The sequence below is a fragment of the Euprymna scolopes genome, chromosome 45, assembly GCF_053919585.1.
Source record: "Euprymna scolopes isolate OS-2025 chromosome 45, ASM5391958v1, whole genome shotgun sequence".
Taxonomy (NCBI): domain Eukaryota; kingdom Metazoa; phylum Mollusca; class Cephalopoda; order Sepiida; family Sepiolidae; genus Euprymna; species Euprymna scolopes.
In genome coordinates, this window is record NC_136526.1 from 37,443,185 (window position 1) to 37,458,248 (window position 15,064).

The 15,064-nt window shown below is 35.6% G+C and overlaps 1 protein-coding gene across 1 annotated transcript in view; it reads left to right on the top strand.

Moving 5' to 3' along the window:
• The first annotated feature begins 2,090 nt into the window (after positions 1 to 2,090).
• The window catches only part of LOC145269453 (stromelysin-2-like), a 222,416-nt gene continuing 209,442 nt past the window's right edge, over positions 2,091 to 15,064 (top strand). The window contains exon 1 of the mRNA XM_080125129.1: positions 2,091 to 2,397. The gene's annotated coding sequence lies outside the window, so the exon portion shown is untranslated. The remainder of the gene's footprint in view (positions 2,398 to 15,064) is intronic.

Consider the following 15,064-nt stretch of genomic DNA (forward strand, 5'->3'; position numbering starts at 1 on the left):
CTCATCGTTCACATTCGACATGTCGACTTTCATAGATTTTCGTGTATGCGGACAAATTTTTTTTTTTTTTTTTTTTTTTACACAGTGATCACCACTTATCAAGGCCCGGAAGCCACTCAGGGATAAGGGTTATTGCAAGTACATCAATCACGTTAGTGAGGAGATTTTATGAAGTGTTTAATTAGGGGGGCGGTTCATTAGGAATTTGTTAACATTAGACTTGAAGACATCCAAGTTGTAGTCCGGAGGGAAGCAGGCAGACGGAACAGAGTTCCACAGGCGTGCAGTTCTAAGAAAGAAGCTTTGCTCATGAAATCCGCGTTTTGATTTAGGCACAGATATAGAGTGGGGGAAATTTTTCACAGTGGATTCAGCTAGACGGGTGATTTTCGTGAAAGTTTGGCGAGGGGGGACCAGGGATTGGAGTTCAGACGAGCACCTGCCATGAAAATAACGATAAAACAAGGATAGGCTCGCAACGTCTCTTCTGTGGGAGAGGGGTTGCAGGGTAGAGAAAAGGGCATCCCCCACTAAACCACGAAGTCTATTTTGTACTCTGTCAAGGCATGATAGGCTGTTTTTGGCAGCTCCTGCCCAGATATGGCAACAGTATTCCATCCTTGGCCGTACTTGGCTTTTATATAGATAGAGAATTGCATCAGTAGTGAGATATCTTCTGGAGCGGTAGAAGGATCCCACCATCTTTCCAGCGACCTTGGCAACAGACTTGATGTACGTGTTCCATTTCAGATCAGGAGTAAAGGTCAAACCCAGAAGCTTGTCAAAACACGGGGCCTCACCCAGACGAGAGCCATCCATCACAATTGATGCCAGCTGGGGATCAGAGCGTTGATGATGTAAGGATAGGAGTTTGGTTTTAGATGCATTAAAGGTAACTAGCCACATCTTCCCCCACTGAACCACGCGCTCGAGATCAGAGGAGAGAGAATCCGAGAGAACTTCGTCATTTACAGCCTTTGATGTGTTGCCGTAGATGGTCGTGTCATCAGCATAGATGTCAACGAATGATTTAAGTATGTATATGTTGGGAGGTGCTTATTCCGAAAGCTGTTCTAAACATGGGGAGGTTGGGGATATCTATTCCGAAAGCCGTTCTTAACATAGGGAGGTTGGGGGGGGAGTGTCTATTTCGTTCTTACCATAGGGAGGTTGCAGGTGTCTATGACGAAAGCCATTCTTAACATGAGGAGATTGGGTGGTGTTTATTTGTTGTAAGAATATCCGAAAACCTAAAATAATCGACATTTCCAATGCGAACGGTGAGTTGGACTATAAAAAGAAAAAAAAAAAAATACCAAAAAGGTATACCAAATTGACTTTTTTCGTTTAAAAATTAAATTATTTTGTTTTTTGTTAATAAAATGTTATTTTCATAAAAAAAGTTTTTTTTTTATATATATAATACGATTGTTCGGTAACTTTCCTTTTTGCGGGCACAATAAGATTAAAACGGTACGAAATTTAAATTTCCATTCCATTTTTATAATAACCGTAATAGAAAGCATTGTCCGCAAATTTTACCAAATTATTCTTATTGGCTTCTTACATCATCATCATTGTATGAATCCGAAGATTATTTTCTTTGCATTGGTTTCCCCGATATTTTTTTTTTCTCGTCAGAAACCTTTCTAGAAAGATATCGATTACTTACGGAAGGGACCACGTGAAGGTTGCCAACATCTTAAGTGAAAGTGACTTTTGTTGAACGAACTGGATTCGAACACGGGACACCCATGACGTCACCAATCCTTACATTAAGTGGCTTCATGTGTTGTCTTAAGCGGTTTCCACAAAAAAGAAAATTAAATAAACTAACCCCTTCTCAAAGAGTGAGAAGGCAAATCCTGTAAGAGTGAACCTCCTAGAACTGCACAAGAGTAGAGGCCTAGCTCAGTCAACTGGGAATTAGACTCCGGCGGCTTTGAGGTCGAGGGAACCCTATCTCAACAGAAAAGTCTAGCATATCAAACGAGTTGTCTATTGTTTCGATATTAACCATATTACTAAATTGCAGGGGTGGAGGTGTAGAGGCCCAATGTCGGCATCTATATGCGTGGGCGGCGAGGGCTGTGGCAGGAGGCGTGTGCTCGGTTGGATGGGCGGGAAATGGGTTTGTACGTGGGTGCGATGGACGTGAGGTGGACGAGAAGAGACTGATTGCCTCAACGTCGGAGACGGAGTACCATCGCCGACTCGAGAAGAAGAAGAAGAAGAAGAAGAGAAGAAGAGGAAAGAGGTTGTGTCGTGACGCCCTGCTGCGACGACTTGCAGAAATTTGTGAAGGAAGAAGTGCCGAGAGTTTTCGGGGGACTCATCTTCTTTTTTTCTTTCTCCAGTGGCAGACCATTCCAAGGGAACGCATCTGGAACAGTATCGGTAAGTCAAGAATGTTTATATCGCACACACACACACACACACACACACACACACACACACACACACACACAGTTGGCGCTAGTGGCTCGCTGACTTTCCTAATTTTAGAAAAAGGTCCCTCCAATAATGCCTCCAATAGGTCCAAAAAGGTCCCTCCAATAATTAAAGAATCGATATTATATTTCTATTAATTTGTCTGTTTGTTTGTTTGTCTGTCTGCTACCTCTTTCTTATTTCAGAAACGTAACGATTTTATTTTAGCAAAGATCACAGTGTAGTATCTGTTCTGATGCTGCGCTTCACACGTTTCTGTCGGGAAAGGAGAAATCCTTCATGACTGAGGCAATTTTATTTTTTGTTCCTATTCCAGAGTGCCTCTTTTGGGGGAGCTGGATTTTCCCCACATTAAAAACCGACTATGTGTCTAACTCTGCCCTCGTGGGGAGGCAAGTAAACAGTAAAACATAATGATAAGGATTTATGATTTCATAAAGCACACATATATTTCACGCATGCGCACAGATCATTTAAAAAATGTATTTCTTTATATAACTGAAACTTTGATGCAGAACAATTTTTTTCTTCATCATTATTTTTTTTTTTTGTATCTAACTTATTTAAAAATATTCTTGGGTCAATACAAGTGTGGATGAGCGAGGCCCTCTAAATAGTACAGTCTGTATAAGAAAATAATGTGCCCATATTACTCATCGTGGGATCGATAATATACAAAAAAAAAAAAATAAAATAAAATAATGAGACCATATTACACGTATTGCCTAGACTATATATTTAAAAATTCACAATGATCTATTCACTAGTTTAAAAGATTAACCCGCACACGCGCGCGCACACGCGCGCGTGTATGTACGAAGCACTAAAAGACTTGATAAAAATCGATATGGTCCCAGAAACGATCGTACACAAAATTGATCTATTACACACACACACACACACACACACACACACACACACATATATATATATATATATATATATATATATATATATATATATATATATAGTTTCTTCGAAACTCCGCGGATTAAGGACTATCCACTTATCTAGTGTTTCCTTTTCAGATTAAATATGTTTTTAACTCATTTCAAAGTGTTTTTTAACATGTTTTATTAACTGTTTGCTTGTAATATAAGCTCTATTTCCTATTTGGTTTTATCGAGCTTTTTAATATTTATAATATACTTTAGTTTTACCATCTTGGATTATTTTGGTAAATTTAATTGTAATTTTTATTTTATATATATATATATATATATATATATATATATATATATATATATATATATATATATATATATATATACTAGCAGGCTGCTTGGCGCTCTGCTCAGTTGTAAAACGATAAGTTTAAATATGATCTTTTAATTCATACAGATTTCGTATTATATCATTATAAAGCCACTTTTCTATTGAGTTAATATATTAATATGTAATACTGCACTCAATATATGGTCATGATTTAAAAAAAAAGTCTATGGCTTAGTTACCATCAGCAAGAATCGAAACCAACACATTTAGCTTTTCGGCGGTATTCGGTACCGTATGGCCTAGAGACAGATCGATTTCAAAACCTTAAAAATTAACGTAGTCAAACATATACAGGTATATATTTTGCACGTGTAAGAGAGCACTTAAAGTCGACTTATGCCTGCTAAATTCCATGTTTTTTTTTCAATTTTGACTAATTTGCAGTAATTTTTACCAGATAAAACAAAATCGACTTCATCCCACAAGTTTGAATTCCGTATATATCAGGTTTCACGTTTAGTTTTAATTTTAGTTCCATGCGCACGCGAACGAACACACACACACACACACACACACACACACACACACACACACACACACACACACACACACACACACACTCACACACACACACACACACACACACACACACACACACACATATAGCTTTTTAGAATATATATAAATAAATTTTATATATATATATATATATCGAAATATATATATATATATATATATATATATATATTTCGATATATATATATATCTATATATATATATCGAAATATATATATATATCGAAATATATATATATATATATATATATATATATATCGAAATAAAGACGAAACGTTGATGAACACATAATACGGTTTGTTCCTTTTTATTTTCTCTATTCTGTCGGAATACTATTTCCATTATTTTCATCATATATATATATATAAAGCTGAATGTCTGTGTGTGTATGTGTGTGTGTATGTGTGTGTGTGTCTGGTCACGAATAGGCTTCTATATGGTTGACTATTATAGAAAACTGATCATATATAATGATAGAAGATGTATCGAGACACAGGAATGGGTATGTTTGATCTGGCAGAACGGTGGTTCATTAAAATTGTGGGGTCTGCGTTCGCGCCTGGTCCACAAAGTATGGAAATAAAAAAATTATAAATTTAAAAAAAAAACGTTTACAAGGCTTTTTGATATAGATGTACATAAGAATACTTTGATAAGTATGTTTTAACTTAAATAGGGATGGCATAATAAAATTTTGGGGTCTGCGATCGCGCCTGACCTCCATAGAATGGAAATAGGCACAAACTTTAATTAAGACTTTTCATATCTATCTGCGTAAGTATACTTTTATAATTATGTTTCAGTTTGAAGAAATATGGTATAATAAAATTATGGGGTGTTCGTTCGCACCTGGCCCCCATAGAATGGAAATATGTCACAAAGTTTAACAAGGTTTTTTTAATATAGATCCACATAATATTGTGATAAGTGTTTCAGTGTGAACAGGTATGGTATAATAAATTATGGGGTTTATCTATTTTATTTTTACTTTCATCATGTTTTGCTTTGGTTTTGATACCCCCAAATTCGAAGCTATCTCTTTACAACCCTTCCTTTTCATAACCTATCATACTTTCATAAATCAGAGTCCATTTTCTGTAGGCTGTTTTTGAACCCAGTCAACGACTGGTGTGTGTGTGTGTGTGTATATATATATATATATATATATATATATATATATATATATATATATATACACACACACACACACACACACACACACACTAACAGGGCGCTCGACATTGTCCAATCGTAAAATGCGCTTAAATATATTTTAATTTATGCAGATTTCGTATGTATTATTATAGAGTCGATTATTTCAAAATACAACCGCTAGATACAACGCGCGGCTCAAACAAGTAAAACATTTGTTTATTTTCCCAATATTACGTTGTATTTGGTTTTCAAGCGCACATGATGCGTATTTTATTTTATTTATTTCATATTATATTGTACCCAATATATAGTCATGATTTCAAAATTAAAAAAAAAAAAAGTGATTTCAGTGCCATCACTTAGAATTGAAACCCAAACGTAACCAACCATAGTTTCAAGTTAAGCAAAGACTGAAGTTTATTTGAAATCCATATGGTTGCACTGTGGAATAGATTGCCAATTTTATTAAATACAAGCTGGCTTCCATGGCAAAGTTTTTGATAGACAAGATGAAAGCAAGGGCAGTCGGACGGTCCACAGGGTTTTATAATTATACTAGCGTGGTGAATCGACGTTGCCCGGGATTGAATGATGATCAACGAATGTTTCACACTCCCATATTTTTATTGTTATAAAAATCGGTGAAATCAACCATTTTTCAATCAAATCCATTGATTGCAGGTTCTAGTGGGGGACCCATCACGGTGCACCAGGAGGAAGCTCACAAGCCTCTCGCTATAACGTATTTCACAATACATTGTAGTCTACATTGCACTGTAGAGAACCTATTGTCGATTTTATAAAAATATTTATATATATATATAGATATATATATATATATAATGGCTTGAATTAAAGTTTAAAATGCAAAAGTCAAGTATCACACGTCAAACATCCAATTTCGAACGCGTCCCTGTCATATCCAAAAACTTACTGTTAATTTTATATGTTGAGTCTTTCAGCTTGTGTGGTAATAAAGATGCACTTGTGATGTTAGGCTGGGTAAGGTGTTACCTTTGATCCAAATCGCCTGTTCCTTCTTTCATCGGATTATTTCGATTATCGGTACTTATCGAAGACATTCTGATATAAAAATCTATATAAGAATACTGCTAGGTACATGAAGTTCCTTCGTGTGAAATTTCATAAAAGTCTGCCCAGCTGTTTCCGAGTTCATAGGGAACAAACTCACAGCCGCACGACGAAGTTCCTTTGTATATGTATTAGTATATTTAGGCAGCATTTTTTCTTTTATGCACGTTTCATTAAATAGCACAGATAACTCTTGCTTATTTTTCTTGTAATCCTCCTTTTCTCTTTGTCGGACCATTTTTCCGAACGTTTTTTTCTGACAGAAAAAAACCCTCTAAAATAAGATTTATTATTTATTACAAAAAATTTAAAACTAGCCAATTACTAATAAAAAAATAACCGTACATCCGATGGCAGTATGCTGAAAACTAGAAACGCCGTGTACATCTTTAAATGTCCCATAGGAGAATGTGTCTCCAAAAATAATTCGTACATTGGCATGACTCGAACCAGCATCTCCCGTCGTTTAACATGTCACCTGTCTTCCCCGAATAGTTCAATCTCTCAGCACCTCATAGCACACCACACCCCTAAAAATGAGTTTAGAGACCTATTAATAAATAATACGGCGATTTTAACTGTCTCATATGGCGAGGTGCGCCTCCCGATCTTTGAGGCATTGTTAATCCACATTAATAAACCAACGATTAACCAGACTCAAAACGAAACGGAGGGCACGCTCAAGTGCTTTTGAGTATTTTAATGACCCCTTAAACATTTATATGACCCCTTAAACATTTATTGTTTTGGGCTCAAATCAAGTTATTAAGTTAGATCCATGTCCAAGTATACTATATATAAAATTTCAAGTGTTTAGACCCAAAATTAGCGGAGGAGTTTGGTAGAGTTCTCAAAGGTCAAATCGTTGAATAGTTACCCGTTACTAGCCAAATTTCTGGCCGATAACCGATCATATAGATTTTCCCAAATCTCAGTACACTGTATATCAAATTTCGAGTCTGTAGACTAAAAATTGACAAAGTTATTGTGTAGGGAAATATACACAGACAGACACGCAGACAGACACAGGGACACACAGACACAGATATACTAGTATTTCAGCCCGGCGTTGCTCGGATGTTTGGATGTGTATGTTGAGCAAAAAAAAAAAAAAAAAAGTGGTAGTAGGAAGGCAGGCTCGAACCACTACCGCAAAGAAGGAAAAGAACGGGGTTAAACCTAAAGTTTATGCTATTACGACCACCGCCAAACCGGAAGCGACATTTTTTTAAAAATTAAGGCTAGAAAATCTAAAGGAGAGGATAACTTTCAAAATTTTCGGCGAAAAAAGTCACCCCCCCCTGTAGAAAGTGCCTAGTTGAAGGGGAAGATATTGTTTTTAGCCACTTTTTCGATATTTGTCGTATGAAAGGTCAAACTTTAAAACGATACTGATCTTGGTAAAATCCGTCGCCTCTATTGAAAGTTTAAGGCAGACATGCAAACATACATACATACATACATACATTTATATATTGGTAACTAAAAATTATCGACCAAAACTGATGAAAAAGCTTGCCCTATCTCTGATTACCCTTTATGTCAAATTTTAAATATTAAGGCCAGAAATTGTCTGAGTAATTTGGAAGAGACCGCAGAGGTCAATTTTTTGAAACTTTGACCCCTATTATGACACCTTAAAATTTATTGTTTTGGGATCAAATCAAGTTATTAAGTTAGATCCATGTCCAAGGAACCTATATCTAAATTTTCAAGTGTTTAGACCGAAAATTGTCGGAGGAGTTTGGTAGAGTTCTCAAAGGCAAAACCTTGAACTTTGACCCCTTAACAGCCAAATTTCTGGCCGAAAATCGATCGCATAGATTTTCCCAAATCTCTGTACCCTGTATATCAAATTTCGAGTCTGTAGACTAAAAATTGACAAAGTTATTGCGTCGGAAAATGTACACACACGGACACACAGACAGATAGATACACAGACACGTTCACTTTTATAGATATACTAGCATGGGTGCCCGGCGTTGTCCGGGTGTTTGGAGGTGTATGCTGAGCAAAAAAAAAAAAAAAAAAAAAGAAACAGGTCAATTTTTTAACTTTGACCTCTATGATGACCTCTTAAAAATTATTGTTTAGAGCTCAAATCAAGTTATTAAGTTAGATTCATTGCCAAGAAATCTATATCTAAAATTTCAAGTATTTCGACCAAAAATTGTAGGAGGAGTTTGGTAGAGTTCTCAAAGGTCAAATCGTTGAACTTTGACCCTTTAATCGCTAAATTTCTGGCCGAAAACGATTCACGTCGGTTTTTTAAATCTCAGTACCCTATATATCAAATTTCGAGTCTGTAGGCTTAAAATTGACAGAGTTATTGCGTAGGAAAATGTACACACACAGACACTTTCACATTTATATATATACTAGCAGGGCTACCCGGCGTTGCTCGGGACCGTATAAACAATGAAAAAACAAAAGCAGATATTGAACATATGTTTTATTCTTAGGGGAGAGGAATCTTTCATCTCAAGTTTTAGCGTTACAAACAAACATTTGTCTTTTATATATATAGAAGATAATGACAGGTTTTTTTGGGGCCCCCCCTCGAAGATAACTGATCAGTTGACCAACTTCTAGTGGTCCGTTTGACGTGAAATTTCGATATTTGTCATCCGGGTGATGGGGCTTCGATATGATACCAAATTTGTCAAGTTTGGTTCCGTCTTTCAAAAGTTTTAGCGTTACAAACAAACATACATACATACACACAGACGTTTGGCTTTTATATATATATAGATGAAACACTAGTGTCTGTAGGTATTTAATTATTATAGTAAAAAAATAATTATGACAGCCCCTTTAAGAAATACGTTTCTTATCGTTGAGCACTTTCTGTTGAATTAAAAAGTCGGTCAATTTAGCTCTTATGCGTAGATCATCGTATAACGATTTGATCACTGTCTGTCTGAAGTATTGAACATTTAAATTAAAATGTTTAAAATTCAACGCTATTTCACATGATTAATGGTAGCCGAATGGATACGGCCTCCGCTAATCGAGCCAGAGATGTCTCGTGTCGCGGGGTTCGAATCGTTCGACTGGTAGTAATCGTGACACCCTGCACTGAAGAATCCCGAAAGGATGAAACACTAGTGTCTGTAGGTATTTAATTATTATAGTAAAAAAATAATTATGACAGCCCCTTTAAGAAATACGTTTCTTATCGTTGAGCACTTTCTGTTGAATTAAAAAGTCGGTCAATTTAGCTCTTATGCGTAGATCATCGTATAACGATTTGATCACTGTCTGTCTGACGTAATGAACATTTAAATTAAAATGTTTAAAATTCAACGCTATTTCACATGATTAATGGTAGCCGAATGGATACGGCCTCCGCTAATCGAGCCAGAGATGTCGCGGGGTTCGAATCGTTCGACTGGTAGTAATCGTGACACCCTGCACTGAAGAATCCCGAAAGGATGAAACACTAGTGTCTGTAGGTATTTAATTATTATAGTAAGAAAATAATTATATATATATATATATATATATATATATATAGATGGGTAGATATGAAGTGAACGTGTCTGTCTGTGTATCTGTGTACATTTCCCTACGCAATAACTCTGTTAATTTTTAGACTATAGATCCGAAATCTGATATACAGCGTACTGAGATTTGGGAAAATCTTTGCGACCCGTTTTCGGCCAGATATTTACCTGTAAAGGGGTCAAAGTTCAACGATTTGATCTTTGAGAACTCTACTAAAGTCCTCCGCTAATTTTGGATATAAATACTTGAGATTTTAGATGTAGATTTCTTGACCATTGATCTCACTTGATTTGAGCCCAAACAATAAATGTTCAGGGGTCATAATAGGGGTCAAAGTTAAAAAATATTTGATCTCTCCGGTCTCTATCAAATTACTCAGACAATTTCTGGTCTGAACATTTGAAATTTTACATAAAGGGTATTCAGCGATAGGGCAAGCTTTTTAACCGGTTTGGGTCGAAAATGTTTAGTTACCAATATATAAATGTATGTATGTATGTATGTATGTATGTATGTATGTATGTATGTATGCATGCATGCATGTATGTATGTATGTATGCATGCATGTATGTATGTATGTATGTATGTATGTATGCATGTATGTATGTATGTATGCATGTATGTATGTATGTATGTATGTATGTATGTTTGCATGTCTGCCTAAAACTTTCGACAGAGGCGACGAATTTTTACAAGATTAGTATCGTTTTGAAGATCGACCTTTCAGACGACAAATATCGAAAAATTGGCTAAAAACATTAATATCTTCATCTTCAGCTGGGCACCTTTCTACAAGGGGGGGGTCGCTTTTTCGCTGTTATTTTTGAAAGTCATCCCCTCTTGTCGATTTCCTAGCCTTAATTTTAACCTACGTCACTTCCGGTTTGGCGGTTGTCGTAACAGCAAAGACGTCGTGCTGTTTCCCGTTCTTTTCATCCTTTGCGGGGTTGAGCCTGCCTTCCTACTACCACTTCTTTTTTTTTTTTTTTGCTCAACATTTGCTCAATGTTTGTGTGTCTGCTAAAAACTTTCGACACACGCAACGAAAATTCACAAACTCGGTATCATATCGAAGTCTCATCCTTCGCTTGAAAAACATCGAAAAATTTGGCCCAAAACGTTAACTTTTTCACCCCGAAATCGACAATTTTCCACAGGGGGGGGGTCAACAAAAACGGGTTTCTCGTAACGATGCCCGATTCTACGCATGTGTCAGATGACGTCATGACGTCGTGACCTGATTTACTTTAAATAGTTGAAAAACCAAATACATTTCATCTCCGTCGCTTTAGCGCATTTTATTAGCGCGTTTATTCATTATCTAAACGTTTTGGGTTCGAATCGTGGTGTGAGATGTTTTTTTTTTTTTTTTACATTTAAATATTGAACCCTATGTTATTTAAGCCATTTTTCACGTAACGTTCGTTTTCCTTGATTGAGATTGTCGGACTGACTTCCTCATCTTGGTTGTTATTATCACAACGTTTCGGCCGTTTTGCCCTCCGGCCTTCGTCAGGTGAACGGTTTGTTAGGAGTCTCGAACCCAAACCTTTATTATTATTACGGGGGTACCGTGTTCGGACTCCAGCTAGGCTTTGGGACATAGTTGTCCTAGTGACATATGGCCGAGTGGTCCTAGACGTTGTATCAAAGTTTACAGTTACCCAAAGGTGCTGAGTTCAATCCTGAACGAAGGCAGTGAAAAAGTAACATTGAAAAACAGAGAATCAGCAACTGTCCCAAAGTAACATTGAAAAACAGAGAATCAGCAACTATGTCCCAAAGCCTAGCTGGAGTCCGAACACGGTACCCCCGTAATAATAATAAAGGGTTGGGTTCGAGACTCCTAACAAACCGTTCACCTGATGAAGGCCGGAGGGCAAAACGGCCGAAACGTTGTGACAATAACAACCAAGATGAGGAAGTCAGTCCGACAATCTCAATCAATGAAAACAACTCATCTCCAAAATACAGACAATTACTGTTCGTTTTCCTGTTTTTATTTTATTTTTATTTTTTTTACTTCCCTTATTCTTAGCGACACCCGGGTATCCACCGATTTTTAAATTTTAATATCGAAACAGGCTTATTTAAGCCATTTTTCACGTGTTCGTTTGCCTTACGTTAGATTTGTTTGTGTTTTTTTATGTTTTGATTATCCCCCCCCCGCTTAATTAAAACGTTTTCTTTTCTTACTTCGCTTATAACAATGCTTACATCGTCATCGTCGTCGTAACGCTCGACGACTTTCAAACATTTTTCACTAACTCATTCTGGCTGGCCGATTTTATTTTCAAACTTCGTCTCAGGGCTTCGGGTTCGATCCTACACCCCCGGTTTCTTTTTTATTTAACACCACACACACACCTACAAACACCCGGGCAACGCCGGGTACCCCTGCTAGTATAAATATAAAAGATTGATTTGTTTTTTAAAATTATTTTTATTAGCGATCTTGTAGTATTTTCTTCTTTCTTCCGCTCGGTGGCGAGTTAAACCCTTGTTAACTAATTCTAGCTATACTGATGAGGAGTAAACTCCATACATGTCTTTTATGCACGTTATAATAATTAATTAATATATATATATATATACTAGCTGTACCCGGCCACGCGTTGCTGTGGCTCAGTTTGTTAAAATGGAACACATGTGAAAGTAGAGAAAAGTTTGATTCTTTTTTTTCAAGAGAATGTACAAATTATTTATTTTTTTAACAGATGTTAAGAAAATAAACAGAAAAATTCTTCCATCATTAATTATGCAAAAAAATAAATAAAATGTTGATTTAGTGTTTCAATATGCTTATAAATTACAATAAAACTTGCTGAGTATGCACTGTTTTACGGTTGTTGTAAAAATGGAACGGAAACTTAAATTTCGCTTCATTTTAATCTTTCTTAATTTGTTAATTGTGCCCCCAAACGAATATAATCAAAACAGTAACATTCAACAATTGTACTTTATGTATATAAAACACAAAATATTTATTAAAAAAAAAAATTAAAAAAAAAAAGTTAATAACGAAAGGGAAATAATTCCATTTTTAAAACGAAAAAGTCAGTTTACCTAACTTACTGTATTAATGCTATTTTTTTAAGCAAGAAAAAAAAGGTAAATATCCAGATACGCTACTACAGAACACCGACCACTCTAATTTGTTTTTGTATAGGTAATTGAGGTCGCTGACAACGAATCTGATAGTCAAACTTGGGCAAATTTACCGTTTGCATGGTATTTACCCCTGAACCCACGAACTTCTTTCCACCATTTTTCAGCTTCCGTTTATGCTACGCGCATGCACGCTGTAGCATAAACGACGGCTTCACCAAGCAAACTACGTTGGGGGGGAGGGGATTTTTTTATTCCAGGACATAGAATTTTCTAATTTTCAAAAATACATTATAGCGCTTTTTGGGTGGAAAAGTTAAAATTAGCTGAAAAAGAAATAAAATAAGAAAAGGAAAGCACACCAAGTTGGAGTAGGGGGGGGCGTTATTTATCTGTTTTTTTTTTTTACCTGGAACATCGAATTTTCAAATTTTCCGTAAGTAACGCATCGACATTTACCAATTAGAACACCATTTAACATTTTCCGAAGATTATACTTTGTACATTGGGGGGGGGGGCGGATGTGATGTTGGGGCGCATCATCACATCCCCCCCCCCAAACAAATTAGAGTGGTCGGTGGGGTTTGTATTACTGTACACATAGATTCGAAAAAGTTGTCAAAAAACAAATATATAACAAATAAATGTTATCAAAGGCAAGATAAGTTACTTTTCTACCAAACTGGATATATTTTTCGTGTTTTTATTCAATGTAACATATTGGGTTTGTATTACTGTACACATAGATTCGAAAACGTTGTTAAAGAGGGTGTGAGACGCCATCTTGAATTTTCGAATACATCGGTAAACACTGTATGTTTTTCGAGCTGAATAAATATGTTACATTGAATAAAAACACGAAAAATATATACAGTTTGGCAGAAAAGTAACTTATCTTGCCTTTGATAACATTTATTTGTTATATATTTGTTTTTGACAACTTTTTCGAATCTATGTGTACAGTAATACAAACCCGTATTTTGTATAGTTTTTTATTTATAACACCTTTTTCCAAACCTACGGTGTTAAAGAGGGTGTGAGACGCCATCTTGAATTTTCAAATACATCGGTAAACACTGTATGTTTTTCGAGCTGAATAAATATGTTACATTGAATAAAAACACGAAAAATATATACAGTTTGGCAGAAAAGTAACTTATCTTGCCTTTGATAACATTTATTTGTTATATATTTGTTCCCCCCCCCCAAACAAATTAGAGTGGTCGGTGTTCTGTAGTAGCGTATCTGGATATTTACCAAAAAAAAATATTTAGGTTTGGCTATAAATTCCTAAACTCATTTCACCTTAAATAATTAAGGTGACTGAAATAGGAATCTAATTGAATCTTTAATTTCCTGAATAGTATCCGATAATTCATTTTTCCTCGAGTTATATCGAATACATTAATACGGACTTTAGGGGCTTTTTTCGTAATGTTACTGTAAAAATTATTTTTTATTGTTACAAATTACGATGCTTTAAAAAAAGCAAAAATAAATTCTTGCGTTTTTTATTTACTACTGAAAACCATAACTTTAGTAAAGTATTTTTTGTGTAAACAAAATAAAACATTTTCACTAAGAGTTAAGTAAAAATAATTAGTTCATTATATTCTGCGATCATTATTTGAAAAATACTGCTATTTTCATTAAAATTCGTTAATTTCCTGATTTTTGGTGAATTTTTAAGTAAAGGGAGGAGTCAAAATGTGTATACACTTTGAGCGTCGTCATTCATTTTGAGACCACGTGTAGTTAATTTAAATATCCAGTTTGGCAGAAAAGTAACTTATCTTGCCTTTAATAACATTTATTTGTTATATATTTGTTTTTTGACAACTTTTCGAATCTATGTGTACAGTAATACAAACCCAAACTTCGGAGGTTGGAATCCCCCCCCCACCTAAAATGTATTTGGAAAAATCGATTTTATAGTGAGATTTAAGAATGGTTAGTCGAA